The sequence below is a fragment of the Tenrec ecaudatus genome, chromosome 1 (genome assembly GCF_050624435.1).
Source record: "Tenrec ecaudatus isolate mTenEca1 chromosome 1, mTenEca1.hap1, whole genome shotgun sequence".
Taxonomy (NCBI): domain Eukaryota; kingdom Metazoa; phylum Chordata; class Mammalia; order Afrosoricida; family Tenrecidae; genus Tenrec; species Tenrec ecaudatus.
The window spans coordinates 114,092,576-114,109,545 of record NC_134530.1 but is presented as its reverse complement, the minus strand read 5'-3'; the positions used below and the strand labels follow the sequence as shown (position 1 = coordinate 114,109,545).

Genomic DNA, 16,970 nt, shown 5'->3' with positions numbered 1-16,970 from the left:
TATACGCAATGGTTCTCAACCTCCCCAACCTGCGACCCTTTAATACAGTTTCTCATGGTGGTAACCCCAACCATAAAATTATTTCGATGCTACTTTATAACTGTCATTTTGCTACTGTGATGAATCGAGTGATCCCTGTGAAAAGTCATTCGACCTCCGAAGGTTGAGAATTGCTGCATATTGATTGCTGTATCTAGTGCTACCTACACTTGGGTAGAGTGCTGAATGCATGGAAGGAAGGTCATGGGAGTAGATGACAAAGAAAGGCCAAGACATACACGCACTGTGCCACTGACTTAGTCACAGTAGGGCACTTCTAAATAGGCTTTCCTTTACACATTAGGGAAAGAACAAGCCTTATCCATTAGACTCCTTCAGGACTTAAAATCCTATCCATCTTCTAAAAGTATCAGACTACCGAAAGACTTCTTGAACAATTTCAAAAAGCAGATGCAATGCTGAAAATGCACACTTGTCTATGCCAAGAAATTTGGAAGACGATTACCCGGCTCACTGATCATCAGATATACATATCAAACACATAAAAATGTCCAGACAATATCTTTAATACCACTATAAGTAAACTTTTGCTGAAAGTAATTTAAAAACAGATCAATGGGAAATTAAGAAAGAACAAGCAGAAATTAGCACCAGACTGAAAATAGGACTTGGAATGAGAAAGATCCTTGCTGATGTCTGCCACATCTTGAGACTCTCAAAGATTTAAGATCAATGAAGGTGTGTAACAAGATTATGTCCATTTACCATGCTCACTCAAGGGGTTTGCTGAGCAAATAGCAGTGCAGACAGCAATATGAAGATACATGTGGTCTCCAGATTAGAGGAAGACTCCAGAAAAAAATCCTCACAACTGGGCAAATACACAATATCATTATAAATTAAGAAAATATTAAAGTTGTGGAGTATTTCCTTTTACTTAGATCCATAATCCGTGCTCATGGAAGCAGGAGTTGAAAAAGCAAATGATGCATTGCATTGGACAAATCTGCACACAAGACATCCTCAACTCGTAAAAAGCACAAATGTCACTTTGAAGACGAAAGTGCACATGGCTCCAAGCCATGGTATTTTTTCAATCACCTCAATTCATGTGAAAGTTAATCGATGAATAAGGGAGATCACAGAAAAACAGATGTATTGGAATTATGGTGTCAGCAAAGGAAATCGAAAGTGTTGCCACTGCCAAAAGAACAAAGAAATCTGTCTTGGAAATAGTGCAGCCCGAGTGCTCTTTAGAAGTACGATTGGCAAGACTTGTCTTCGGATAGACAACAGGTCCTGGAGAGTAAGACTCCTAATGAAACAATTTGATGCCGTTATCACAATAGTGGACAGGCACATCTAGCTGTGAGTGTGAGGATGGCATAGGACCAATCAGTCTTTTGTCCCATTGTACATAGGCTTGAAAAGAGATGGAGCAGGCTCAGCAACACCTCACAACTGCACAATATGGGGGCTGGAGGCACAGGGAATCCAGGGTGGACGATACCTTCAGGACCAGGGGTGTGAGGGGTGATGCTGGGAGAGTGGAGGGCGAGTGGGTTGGAAAGGGGGAACTGATTACAGGGATCCATATGTGACCTCCTCCCTGGGAGATGGACGGCAGAGAAGGGGGGGGGAGACTCCGGATAGGGCAAGATATGACAAAATAACAATGTATAAAATACCAAGGACACATGAGGGAGGGGGGAGCGGGGAGGGAGGGGAAAAAAAGAGGACCTTATGTAAAGGGCTTAAGTGGAGAGCAAATGCTTTGAGAATGATCGGGGCAGGGAATGTGCAGATGTGCTTTCTACAACTGATGTATGTATATGTATGGATTGTGATAAGAGTTGTATGAGCCCCTAATAAAATGTTTAAAAAAAAGAACATCGCTCAGCTTGTTGTATTAGAACTTATGAAAGAAGGCATTTTCTTGATACAGTGTTACCTGTGAGGGATTCTTCACTTCAATTACTGTGTACACCGTCATTAAAACTCAGAACGATAATATGACCATATAAAACATGGAGGACTGCATGAATTTAAAATCATTATAGGTGTATGAATGTAGTAAATGATAATGGGCAATATCTTAATGTCAGAATTTTTATTTTATAAAGATCAGAAAATTTATTTCTGATTGCTTTGTCTATTAATTTACAGCAACAAAAAATTCAGAAAAGCTCTAAGAAATCATGTGTCGTATATATTTGAAGAGAATGAGAAAATAGAGAATTGAGGAACTGAAAATCAGGTATATATACAATTCTTTTTTTTTTTTTTTTGCTGTTAAATAACTGTTTTACTGGTGTGTGTGTGGGTTTTCCGGGAAAACCAGAAAACCTGCTAGACAAATTCTAAAAGAGCTGTAACACTACATGCAATTCTTTTAGGAAAATAAATGCACATTTAAGTGTCTTTCCTTCATCAATTAGTTTACTTAATGCAATAGGTTTCAAATTTAAAAATTAGTAATTTGGGGACAGCATGTGAAAATAATTTATTTTAAAATAAAGTTAGTGTGATCAGATGAAACATATAGATGCTAAATGTTATTAAATTACAGCAGCCTAGAAACTTGTATATAGTTAGAAAAACAATAAAGCTTATATCTTTGAAAAATTGATCTTATCTTTATTACATTTGGTCATTCTCGCGGGGGCTTCCTAGGAAAATTTCACTGGGAAATCTTACCCCAACACCTGTAGTCCTGATCTTGCCCCTTCAGACTTCTTTTTTCCCCCGAACTCAAATTTTGAGGAGACATAATTTGAAATCCTTGATGATATCTAAACTGTTGCTTTAACTTGGTGTAAATTGATGACTGAAAAATTACTCTGGGACAGGCCAGCAATGGGAACACTGCCTTCAGAAGGTCTAATCCTAAATAGAAAACACACCAAGAAATAAGAGACTCTCATTTTGATATTTTGCTTAATGAAAGTTTCTATGATTTTTTACTTGAATGTACAATAAATAGATATAGCTATCTCATATATTGTACCACATATGTTATAAAATGCAAAAGGGATAGGAAACAATCCATAGTGTCAATTAGTATAGTGGGGTTTCCTTTTCCTATGCTTAAATATGATTTCACATTAGAAATAGATTTGTGGTACAAAAATTTAAACCTCTCAAAAATAATTAAAAATGGAATGATGTGACTTAAAAGATCACAGTAAGACAGAGTATACCACAAATGTACAAAGACTTAATAACAAACTATGTGTGGGATTCTATAGTCCCTCTAGGTAAATGCCTGTGAACATGGTCTGATGTTTAACAAAAGTATCAAATTATTGATAAGCATGTGGGAAATATTCTACCTCATCAGTGTTAAAAAGTTAGATAATATGAGTTATATATTTGAAGTTGACTTACATGAATGGATATTCATTGATTCATTGATTTTTATTATTATTAATCATTTTATTGGGGGCTCCTAAAAATCTTATGACAATCCATCATTCAATTGTATTAAGCACACTGGTACGTATATTGCCATCAACGTTTCCAAGACATTTCCTTTCTACGTGAGCTTCTATATATTGCCCTCCTTCTCCCCCCTCCCCCCTCCCAAACTCATGAATCCTTTATCAATTATATATTATTGTTGTTATTTCATGTCTTACACTGTCTTCCTTCACCCACATTTCTGTTATTTGTCCCATGGGGTGGGTTATATATCCAACCTTGTGATGGTTTCCCTCTTTGTCCCCCTCTCCCGCTGACCCCACCATCCCCCTACCCTCATGATATTGTTATTCCCACTACTGTTCCTGAGGTTTACACCTGTCCTGAATTCCATGACTCAAGAGCTATTATCTGTAATGATGTGTTTACTCCAGTCTAGCTGGATTTGTAAGGCAGAACGGGATAATAGTAGTGGGGGGAGGGGAAGGATTCAGGAAATAGAATGATGTAGGTTTCATCAGTGCTATACTGCACCCTGGTTGGATTGTTCCTTCCTTGTAACCTTTCTGTGGGGAATGTCCAATTGTCTATAGATGGATTTTGGGTCTCCACTCTAACTTCCCTCATTCACATAGATAGCATTCTTTGTTTAGTATCTTTTGATACCAAATACCTTATACCATCCACGCCTCGTGATTACACAGGCAGATGGGCTTCTTCCATGGGGGCTATCTGTTTCCTTGTTAGATGACTGCTCCTTTAACTTCAAGCCTTTAAGATCCCAGACACTATATCTTTTGATAGCCGGGGACCATAAGCTTTCTTCACCAATTTGCTTATGCACCCATTTTGTCTTCAGTGATCATGCTGGGAAGGTGAATATCAAAGAGTGCCAGGAAATTAGAACAATGTGGTGAACAGATATTATGAAAATTTAAAAAATTTGTGTAATTAGATCTAATAAGTCTACGTCCTAGAAATCTATCATATGAAATAATTTTAAAATGAAATAAAACAAAATTATAAAATAAGCACAAACACTGGTGACTAAATGAATTTTAATATTGAGATGTGAAACAGTCTGCTTGAATAAGTAATATATTGTATAGATTCAATGAGCTTTTAAACATTGTGTTGACAGGATATGTAATTTTTGTAAGTAAAACAGAAAGGTTTAGGGTTATGTATCCATTATTTTATATAAAGATGGGAAAAAAATCCTCAGTGCCATCAAGTTGATCCTGATTCATAGAAACAATGTAGGACAGGGTAGAACTGCCCATTATGAGTTTCTGAGACTGGAACTGTGGGACCAGAAAGCCCAGTCTTTCTTCGGCAAAATGGCTGGAATTTTCTAACTTTGGCTCTTGAAATTAGCACCCCAAAGAGTGACCACTACACCACCAGGGCTTCTATTAAACAGAAAAGTGCATATAAAGTTACTTTCTACTATAGCAGGTTGTGAGAACCTATATAGATAATATTTTAACCTTATAAATATATTTTCCAGACTTCCTAGAGTAAATATGTGAGGATCTTCAAAATATTAATGGAAAACTCCATTATCTTATAATTTATTTTAATTTTCTAACAGTTTTAATGGAATTAAATGAACATATACAATTCAGTGATTCAATTATATTTAAAAGAATTGTACAGTTATCTCCACAATCAATTTTTAGAACATCTTATTCTTTCTTTTACCCATTTTTATCAGCTCCCCATTTCCTCATCTCTAATCTTCCCTGACATACCCTTAAGAAGCCATCAATACAGTCAGTCTCCATAGCTTTACCTATCATGGATTTCATATACAGAGAAACATAACAGCAATAAAATGTCCTACAGTAAAACAGAGAAAGTGCAACAGAAAAGAGAGCCTAAAAATATTAAAAATGAGAGCAAATTTAAAATGGGTCAAACGAGGAGATATATGAAGTGTTCGTTTTTAACCTAATTGTATTTTTAATCCAGTTGTTTCACAGACTTTCTGCAGTCTCTACATATCAATGTTAAAGTTCATTTTAACTAGTTGAAAATATTCAGTAGATAAAATGCATGTCTTTTATGTGCAGCAAACACCCCTAGTGTACACAGTAGGATCTCCACATAAGCACACATACATACTATCTACTTCCAGACACTCTACTTGAACATGGAAAGCACTGGCCCATTTTACTATTAATGCTCTGCACGTCCCAGCATACTTACACTGAATTTCCATACATACTTACACTGAATTTCCATACATACTTACACTGAATTTCCATACATACTTACACTATATTTCCATACATACTTACACTGAATTTCCATACATACTTACACTGAATTTCCATACAGCCGCTTAAGCAGGTTGGGGGAACATTTAAAGCCAGAGTGTCAAGAAACCAATTCCCTTGGGATGAGCTGGTTCTTAAGCGAGAAGCAAACAAACATCAAAGCAACAACAAAAATAAACTTTAAAAAAATCACCCAAAAGAGAGCAAGAGGACTCCATATACGCATTCCTTACTAGAATGTGCACACGTTTGCTTATATTAGAAAGCAATCATGACATCCTCCCTCATACACATTCACACTTAACACGTGTTTCTTTTTCTGAAGTTGAGAAACATTTTTAAGGGAGTGAGGACTTCAGGATAAAAATAAAGTTGAAGCAGCCCAGGATATATTTGGGTTGCTATCCTAATCAGAAAATGATCGATATAAAAATTCACTTACAACATTCATATTATGCAACTAACAATTATCCTTACAGGAAATGGCAATCATTTATTTTATTGCATATTTATTGCAAATAGCCATGGATGATTCTAACTAATTTCTATTTTATAAACATAATGTGGTGATTTGATTTTAAAATACTGATATGTGGTCAATTCTGAATAATGAATGCAGGTCTATATTGAATTCTACCTAATAAGGATAATCAACTAAATCATGGAAAATATAAATCTACTCATGATTCTGAATCTGCTGCCCACTTTGATAACTACACGCAGTTTACCTCTGATGCTTATGCTTGAATCCAATCATCTCCATTGACTCTAGGGAAGCCCGAGCAGCCGTCTTCCATTGACCCGGATTCAGGAAGGACGTGATGTTGGCGCTCTCTTCACAAGCCCATCCCTTCCCGCCTGCTTCCGTTAGAGGGAGAAACCTCGGGGCTGTCTTTGGGAAAATGGGTCAGAGAGTTAAAAAAATCCATTGGAGCATGCCCACCTCCCTAAGCATGTTGACCCCTTCCACAATATTCTGCCAAGACAGTGTCAGCATTTCCATCCATTAATGGAGCCCATTATTTTTGTAGCTTTAGGGAGCCATCTCCGTAAGCAAATTAGGACAAGCTCCAGATGTCCTTGCCAGTATGTGAAATCCAAAGTCATTATACTGTGCCCCATATTTAGAAACTCGCTTTGTGCAGCCTTATATTTTGCACACCATCTAACATCCCTGCAACTCCATTCACCTATCACACTCAAATCCATTCTTATGATTTTGTCAGTTGCAAAAAGTCCCCCATAGTTCTTGTGTGTGTGTGTGTGTGATTGCTTTTCTCATTGGAGATACTGGATATCGTTCTCTAGACTTAACTCTCACCCTAAAAGTGAGGAGAGAGGATGTAAATAAACCTTGAAAGGGGTAATTTTCCTGAGAAGTATTTATTTCAGTAGAAGACCCTGCATGGTTTGCAGCCAAAGGAAATCTTTTAGCTACTAGCAAGGCAATGTAGCATCAGAACAAGGCAAGAAGAACCTAGGAATTCAAGCATTTCCAGTGACTACACTCGAGTATTTCCATTCTGGGTAGCAGTATTCATCCTGTTTGCACAACAAAATTTTCACAATGTGTGTGTAAGTTAGAAGTCAATAAAACTCAAGACCTGTCCACTTATACAGAGGATGAAAAATAGGTACGGCTTTACCCAACTGGAGAAGCTTTTGATGTCTGGACAAAAAGGACATGTGGTTTCTGGATCTAAGAGACACCACCGTATCTGGCCCCGTTTGGAAGAAGTCCTGGTGGAGTACTGGCTATGTTTGGGGCTACTAACTGAAAGCTTAAGCAGCTTGATATTCAATTATTTCAGGGGGTAGCAGGTGATCAAGACCAGTGGTATCGAGGAAGGAAGTCCAAGCTGCATTAAAAAAAATTAGACAAAAAAAAACCAGACTCCAGGAATCGATGGGATACTAACTAAAATGTTTCAACAAGCTGATGAAGCATTAGAAGCACTCACTCATCTATTCCAGGAAATTTGGAAAATAATTACCTGACCAACGAACTAGAAGAGATCCATATTTGTACCCATTCAGAGAAGATGACCTAATAGAATGTAAAAATAGAAAAATAACATTGACATCACCTGCAGATAAAATATTGCTGACACTTGTACAACATGGTTACAGTAGTATATTAGCAGGAAACTTCCAGGAAATTCATGCCTGATTCAGAAGAGGACATGTAGCAAGAGATATCATTGTCAATGGCAGATGGATCTTATCTGAAAGCTGAGAATACCAGAAAGATGTATTACTGACTATGCAAAGCATTCAACTATGTGGTTCATAGCAAACTATGTGTAACCATGACAAGAATGAGAATTTCAGAACATTTTATTGCGCTCCTGTGGAACGTGTATCTGGATCAAGAGGCAACTGGGCGAACAGAGCAAGGGAATACTGCATGGTTTAAAATCAGGGAAGGTGTGGGACTGGGTTGTATCTTCTCACCATACTTATTCCATCTGTATGCTGAGCAAATCAAAGAAGCTGATTTATATGAAGAAAATGTAGCATCAATATTGGAAGGAAGCTTATTAGCATCTTGCAAAATGCACAAGACACACCCTTGCATGCTAAAAGCGAAAAGAAGTTGAAGCTCTTCCTGATAAAGGGATCGCAGCTGGAGCACAAATTACAACTCAATGTAAAGAAGACAACGATCTTCACAACTGGACTAAGAGGGAGCATCATGATAAATGGAGAAAAGATTGGAGTTGTCAAAGACTTTGTCCTTCTTCGATCCACAATCAGTGCTCATGAAAGCAGCAGGCAAGACATCAAATGAAGAGTTACATTCGGTAAATCTGCTGCACAAGACCTCTTTTGAGTGCTGAAAAGCAAGGCTATTGCTTTGAACACTAAGGGGTGTCTGACCAAAGCCAAAGCATTTTCAAGCATTTCATGTGAATATGAAACGTGGACACTGAATAAAGAACAGTGAAGAATAACTGATGCATTTGAATTGTGGCACTGGAGAAGAATATTCCAAGTGTCCTGGACTGCTAATAGGACAAACTGATCTACCTTGGAAGAAGTACAGGCAGAGTGCTTCTTAGAGGTCAGGATGGAGAGACTTTGTCTTACATACTAGGACATGCTGTCAGAAGAAACCACTCCCTGGAGAAGGACATCATGTTGGATAAAGCAGAAGGACAATGAATTAGGAGAAGGCCCTTCAGGAGATGGATGGACATAGTGGCTCCAAAGTGCACTCAAGATTAGGACCCATTGAGAGGATGGCACAGATAGAGCAAGGTGGCATCCCACTGTGCATACAGTTGCTATGGGTCAGAACCAGCGATGGTGCCTAACAACAATAAATCATTAATGTAGAGAAAGATGAAGCTGTTTGCCCCCATGAAAATAAACCCTTTCAGAAGCCTTCTGTAGAGTCTCTCTGAATTGGAATCAACTCAAAGTTTGTGGATTTTTTAGTTGTGGTACAGACAACATCACTTGGGGTGTGTGGCTTTCCACAGTCCTGCCAATAATCCAATCTCTTCTATCAGGCTCCCAAATGGAAGCCTCCCCTCCCAGGACTTTAATCCATTATTGTTCTCATTTTGTTTACCATGATGAATCAAGGTTAAAAAAAACCCCACAATTCCTCCATAGTTTTGTTTGAATTTGTGGACCATGACAAAACTGACTTACTGCCCTGCATTAAAGGGCAAATAGAAGTTGTTCATAAACTGGACATTAAGTTGAAACTCTAGGGGCATTCGGTTTATAACCTTAGCAGCTTAGACACTGATACAAAGGCTGCTAGGGCATTTGAACAACAGCATGCATATTTTGTGCTTTTAAACATTTAGGGAAGCACTGGGTCTACAATAGTGAATGGAAAATTCGTGCCTACGTGCAACTTCCATAACCTTCCTTTGTAGTAAAAGAGAGCTCCCAAAAAGTTTGCGGGAAAAGGAATGGAAAGATACTAGAGTTTTTTCCAATAGACTTTGTAAAGTCCACTTATATTTCCATTATGAATACACCGAAGGCTTTCCGCATCTAATTATTTCATCATCTGTTCTAGGATTGTTACATCTGTGCACTTACAGAGGAATACAGATTATAATGTACCTTTATTCTTCGTATGCTAAATGTAAGGCTTTGTATTTCTCTATTATGAATATAGGTATTATTTTTAAATTTTATGCCAGGATAGAGGAGGAAACATTACACATTTATTATAAGGAGAGGCATTGAAATTGATCAAGTTGATAACTCTCTAATTAAATCATGCAAATTCTTACAGTTAGAAAACTGATTGCTAGTAATCCCATATTCTACGGATGGCAGTCTAACTTTTAAATATATTTGAGCAAGTGTGCATATAACTCCAAAAAATGGAAAGTACACTAAAATATTTTTCCCAAATCATTCTATCAACAGATAAAAATACACTATAACCATTCATGAAGTCTTCAACTAAAAAATTTCTGTGTATGTTGGCCAAAATATGGATATGTTCTGGTACATTTGCCTAATAGATTTAATCTATTAAAGAAATTGTTGCATACAACTTGTATGTAAGTCCATTTCTCTCCCACTTCGTTATACTGCGTTGGCTTGTCTGTTGCTGTGATGCTGGAAGTGATGTCACCCATATTTCAAATGCTACAAGGTCACTCAGGTTAAACCACTTTCAGCAGAGTTCCCAGAATAAGAACATCATGATTGGAGCGAGGCTTATTAACGACCTGTGGTAACATGTAGATGACATAACTTGCTTGCTGAAAGTGAGGACTTGAAGCACTTGATAATGAAGATCAAGGACTGCAGACTTCAGTCTGGAGTAAAAGTCAACATAAAGAACACCTAAATCTTCACCGCTGAACCAGTGGGTAACAGCATGTTAAATGAAGAAATGATTGAAGCTGTCAAAGGTTTTGTTTATTGGAGCCACGAAACAATGCTCCCGGAAGTGGCAGTCAGTGATCTAAGGACAAGGTGCACTGGACAAGACTGTGTGCAAGACCTCTTTCGAATGCTGAAAAGCAAGGCTTTTGAGAACTAAGGCTTACCTGACTCCAGTCATTGTGTTTTCAGCCAATTCATAAGCATGTGAAAGCCGCTCATTGAATGAGGAAGAAAGCAGAATGGATGCCTTTGAGTGAAGGTGCTGGCGAGGAGTATTAAAGTCCTGTGGACTGCCAGAGTACAAACGAGTCGGTCTGAGAAGAAGGTGCTACAGCTAGAATGTGCCTTAGAGGCAACGACGATGAGACTGTCCCTGGTAATTTTGGCATGTAAAAAAAGCCTATTCACTGGAGAAGGACATCATGCTGTGTAAAGAGGTAGCAGAAAAGAGGAAGCCCTTTGACTTAAGGGATGGACAGAGTGACTGCATGGATGGCTCCAACAGAAGAACGGATTGGCACAGGGCGGGGCAATGTTTCATTCTATTGTACACGGGTCACTGTGAGTCAGACGACGTGATGGTGCCTGAAAACAACAGAGTGCTGAAAGTTCTCGTGCAAAGGGACGCATTCATGGTGAGTCCTAAAGTTGGTGAGTCAAATGTATCTAGGATTGCAGGGAAGGAAAGACCTGGCAAGCTTCTCTGTAAAGATTCTGACCAAGAAAATTTGTTTGAAGTCAGTTCTCTTCTTGTAGCTCAGGAAGCTAATTTGAGTTGGAATAGAATGGCTGAGACCAGTTTGTTTTTCAGTATCCTGTAGTCTGAGCCCTCCTTGGTCCTCCAACACTTCCTATTATCTCCCAACCTCTCTCATTGGATTGGACAAGCCTTGCTCACATCATTTATGCTGATGTTCAACATCGTCCCCTCAGAGAGGCTTTGTTTGTTTGTTTAGCCCCTCCACCTTTCTTTGAGGTACATTTTTACTCTTAATTATATAGATTCTTGACTAATGATGACTCAGATGGCAGCAATTGTGTTAAACTGTCCCCTGAGTTACTCCCAATGCCTGGATGAACATGTGGACAGTTAGGCTCACCCTGAACTCTCGAGTGCTAACTGAAAGATTCATGGTTCGAACCCAACATCTCCAAAGGAGAACAAACCTAGCATCTGCTCCTGTGAAGAAAACCTGTAAGATGCTTCTATTCTGTGCTGTAGAGTTGCTGTAGGCTGGAATCAACTTGACAGTACAGGACAACAACAAAAATTTCTTTATAAAAATCATTAAATAAAAGTCTTTGATGCTATGAAGTCTTCTCTATATATGACCCCACCCCCACCTGCTGTTCCCAATATGCTCAGTTAAGCAGAGTGGATAATTCTTTTCTTGATCACATTTGGCTTAAAAGTTACATTTATTGAGTAATTATTGTGTGCAAAAGGAAAAAAAAAACCTGGTGGTGTCATGGTTACAAATTAGACTGGTAACTGAAAAACCAGCAGTTTGAAAACACTAGGTGATCTGAGAAGGACATGGCCTTTCTAAGAACTCTTGAAAAGAGTTATTGTCTTAGAAACACACAGAAGCAATGCTACACTGTCCTATAGGGTTGCTGGGGGGTATTGACTTTATGAAAATTACATTGATTTTGTAGTGCGTGCAAGTGTGTAAGACATTTGCAAATGTTATAGAAATTCACAATCCATTACTTATACAAACACATAACTGCCAGCTATAATGATGCTGATAATGTCAAAGAGGAAAAAAAGACAGTGTTTGGTTGAAATTAAAAGCAGATCTAAAGTTTATATGTATATCCCTGAACCACTTTAGAGACATGTTTTCAACTTGTTGATAAATAATTTAGGTAATCTCCATGAGACATTTGATAATTCTATTAGCAATATCATTAATCAGGTCAATGGTATGGATTTTAAGGTACTACTGGAAAATGGAAATATACATAAGCTGGAACATTTTTTAGACTAAAATACATGGTATGTTCACTAATACAGGTTGAAAACTTAAATAAGTGAACATTTTTTAAAGAGCAATGAGTTAGACCAAGTCAAAAATGTAGATATATGAATGATCTTTTAGCTTCCATTTAATGTTAGGCCTCAATCTAAGAAAAAAATTAGTTCTTACAATGTGGCCCTGCTCAATACTTACCTTCATGGAATGATCATGGCAAAGTTTTGTGAAGAAATCAGATGGTGCCTAGCTGTCAGAAAAAAGAGTGCCTGGGATCTTAAAGGCTTGTCTTCTAGAAGCTATCTAAACGAAGTGTCATCTAAGTCACAGGAGCAGAGGACATAAGCTTACTGAGGATTGTAAACAATAAAATCCAAGATCAGAGGAGGAAATTGAATTAGAGCTTAACTTCTGAGCACCCAGTTTGCAGAAGTCTCTGGATGACAACGAAAGCCCAAAGTCTATTTGCAGAGTCTCCAGATGGAGTAATCCTCCATTGCACTTCCTCAGATTAATGACTAGCGATATGAAAAGTCTTGCGCCCCAGCCAGTGTGTTAGAAAGTGAATTACTGCCGATTTGTTAGCTTGCAATTTAACACCTAATGATTTGTTTTACCGTTTGACCTATTTTTCATTTGTTCTAGTTTCTATTACCTTATAGTTGCTCTTGAATTAAGGTTTTTCTGTTTTAATTTGCTGTCATGAGGTTTTTCTTTGTATGAAATCCAAGATAGGTAATATATAGAGACAGTAATCAGATTAATAGTTCCTTAGGGTATGGCTGGGGAAATTGGAAGTTATGAGGAGATAATAATGGGTAAAAGAATGTAGAAAGTGTTCTAAAATTGATTGTGATGGTTTGTACAACACTTTTAAAATATATTTAAACAATTGATTGATATATCAATTACATGTCAGTAAAACTGGTAAAACTATATTAAAATGTTTTTTTTTTACTATAGATCATCAAAACTAAAGATGTTTTATTAACTGGCAAAGCAAGCTGATTTGGGAATCTCAGGTTCAGAAGATCCTGGATCAAGTGATCTGAGGAGGGAACTTTTCAGGGCGTTTTCATAGGAAAATACAAGACACTTAAGTAAATATTGAGCGATCGCCTGACATGTAGGTGGTAGTTACAATTTGGACGAATGTACAATTTGATTGTAAAAGATTACAAGAACTTCCATAAAAATCCAGCGAGGACTGACATTTACCCATTTGGTACGTGGAAGCACTCAGACAGGCTCTTCATGGGACCACACGCAAGACTTTCATAATTCTGTTTCACATTAAGTGAGCACATTTTCGGAGAATGATTTTGGACTTGGTATTCTGAATATGGTGCATTCTTAAGGAAGCAAAATGTTTAAGCAAATCCAATCACCTAAAACGGTTTAAGAAGTACTTTGTTTAAGAAGAGAGCCGTGCATAGTCATAGAGACAGCAGCTTGCATTCTATGTAGAAGTTGCTTCTGATACAAAATGCAAGTTTGGCTTCAGACCTTCGGATAAGTGCCATCTCTTCTTGGGAGCCCTAGACTACTTTGGTCTGTTGGTCCTCAATTATAATAATACCCTAACTCCCTGCCAAGGGGTCAATGCCAATGCATTGTTAGGACAGAGTGGAAGCTGTACCTGTGAGTTTCTGAGACTAACTATTTACGGGAATGGAAAGCCCTGTCTTTCTCCTGTGGAATGGCGGGGGGGGGGGGGGGGGTTCGAACTGCTGAGTTTGTGTGTCATAGCTCCAAGCATAACCAATTTTGCCAGGAATCCTGTATAGTAATCGTTGGTGTAATTTCTCGCTACAGGTTATGTAACACTTAAGTAATCTATACTTAAGTAGGCTGACTCCAGAGGTAGACTCTAAAATCATATAGTACATTACCTAGCTTAGGTAAATCATAAGACATGTTTGCAATAATTTGCAGATTAATATGACTACACAGGAAGACTTTTTGGAGGTAAATATAATTTATTCTAGCACAGCCCCAAATATATAGTCAACCAAAGAAAAGTAATAATAGAATATTTTTCTGTACTTAGGAAACAAACAAAAAAAGCATGTGTGTCTGATCATCAGAATTGTCTGATTCTGTTCAAAGTCAATGATTAAAGGCCCTCGATGTGAGAAACAGATAACTTTCATGATCATCAAGGTTTTCAGAAGGTATATTAATAATAGATCCATTCAGCATATTAACATTTATACACATCGTAATGGGTGGAAGAATTCTAAGAAAACTCTTTTGAAATTTCTACACAAATCCAGAAGTCATGACTAAGATTATTTGAAGATGCAAATCTCAAATAGACCCCATTCAAAACTATTTTTTTCCTTTTATTATCCTGGTAATTGTTTGTAGGAATATAGATTAAATGCAACTTGATTTTATTAATGAACTCCTGACCTATCTCATAAATTTCCTTTCCGCACTTGGCCCTTTGGCCCTAATGCTCCAGTGTTATGCAGTGGAGATGGAAGCATCAAGGACCTTGCCTGAATATATGAGTATGTGAACAGGCAAAAAATATTCACTATGTGACTCAACAACTAAGGGGAAAACAAGTTGATTGTATTATCCAGGACTGTATGTCAGAAATACATCTCAGAGGACCGATGGCTTAAAGCAGAAGAACCAGGTACTCAAATGCTATCAGTATTTATTCAAAGTATTACATCTTTATTCATTTTTTCCTCAGTGTATCCCATTTATGTTCATAAGCAAATAGAAAGGATTAATTGAGATAATCACGAGGAAATTCTAAGGAAAACAAATACTTGGATAATTGTGGTTCCATCCATAGATCAAATGCAAACAATTTCACTAGTTTAGAGGGATACAGAAGAAAAAGACACTTGATTTCAGTAAAATGTCCCTAAAGCAATTTTGTTCTGTTCTGTTTCTTCTAAGTTGAAGTGATGTTTATATTTTTTGATAACTTCATAAGTATTTATAATCCATTAATTTAGGACGTTTTTGTAATGCTTATGTTATCTTCATTAAGTTAATTTCATAAGTACCTATGATTCTTTACTTAGAAACTCTTTCCTAATATCTCAACTAGAAGTATGTATTGAACAGCATGTTTGTACAGTAGAGAAACTTTTTTCAAAATAATAAAATAATACTAAACCCATGAAGATAAATCTATTTTTTCCATAGCCCTGAATATTAAACTACTTATGAAGAATATGTTTTTGTTATTTTTTCATTCCCTTAGGGATGAATACTTTGGTTTAAAATGAATTAGTATAGAAATATAGCAAAAATGTACAGGTATACAGTACATAAGCCTACATCGCTTACTTTTGATGAACAGATATTCACTATGTGACGGAGCAACTAAGGGAAACAAGTCTATTTTATTAAATTAAATTTTAATCTGAAGACATGGATGAAGAACAGTATTGTATTAACTATAGATTTATTATTTAAAATGTGTTTATAGATGATTATGTACCCTAATCTACAGAGGATCACTATTACAATGTGAGTTTCTGTCTGTACTCAGTTTTAAGTAAGCAAAAGTTATGTGTAAAATCAGTTTTAATATGAAATTCCCTTTCACGAATAAACACCACCACACATTAATATTAAGGTTTTTTACGTGATAAATGAGCTTGCTTCTTACTGCCTAATTTATCTAATAAATTGGATTAATGAATTTCTAAATTTTAATCTCCATTTCTATACTTTATTGCAGGCCATTAATAAACAATTAAAATGTAATAAAAGGATTTATCTACCTTACAAATCCTTGCTGTTCTGGCCTCGCTAAACTCCCATCTCTGGCTCCTCAATTCATCAAGACATTAAAACTCTCTGCACTTCTTTCTCTGGTGCAAGAGTTTGGAAATGGCCTGTAGGGTCAGGTGTTTGTGAAGGAATCTCGGCGAGGCAGAGGGTTAGTGGGAGGCTGTTAGCTGAAAGGTTAAAGGTTTGACCTCATGAGCTGCTCTCAGGGAGAAAAATGATACAGTTTACTTTCCTGAAGATTTATAGCCCCAGAAACCTACATTGTCCTATATGTTCAACTTGACTATGAGCCCCACCCACTTAACCACCTTGGGTTTGGGCATTCCATTCCTATGGATTCTATTTCTTGGATTTCTGTTGTCTACTGGCTGAAAAGGTTCGCTCCATGTTTTGTATCCAGTTTTCCACTGGTTAAAATGAAGGGACAAAATCTCACCACCAAGACAAGTTTGTTTGTTCTTTTTTCAGTCCATGGAACTTTAAATACTGTTCTCCAGCCCCACAATTCAAATGCATAGATTCTTCTTTGGTCGCCCTATTCGAGATCCAACTTGCACATGCATATGAGGTGATTGAAAATAAGCATGGGGTAGGTAAGGCAAATATTATCGCTTAAGGCAACATCCTTGCTTTTTAACACTCTCGGGAGGTGATGTGC

At 37.2% G+C, this 16,970-nt stretch overlaps 1 non-coding gene across 1 annotated transcript; it reads right to left on the bottom strand.

Annotated features, from left to right (window-relative positions):
• Positions 1-2,319: 2,319 nt before the first annotated feature.
• LOC142438303 (U7 small nuclear RNA) lies at positions 2,320-2,380 on the bottom strand. The gene has a single exon (XR_012782704.1). It is a non-coding gene; the product is annotated as a U7 small nuclear RNA (small nuclear RNA).
• Positions 2,381-16,970: the final 14,590 nt, after the last annotated feature.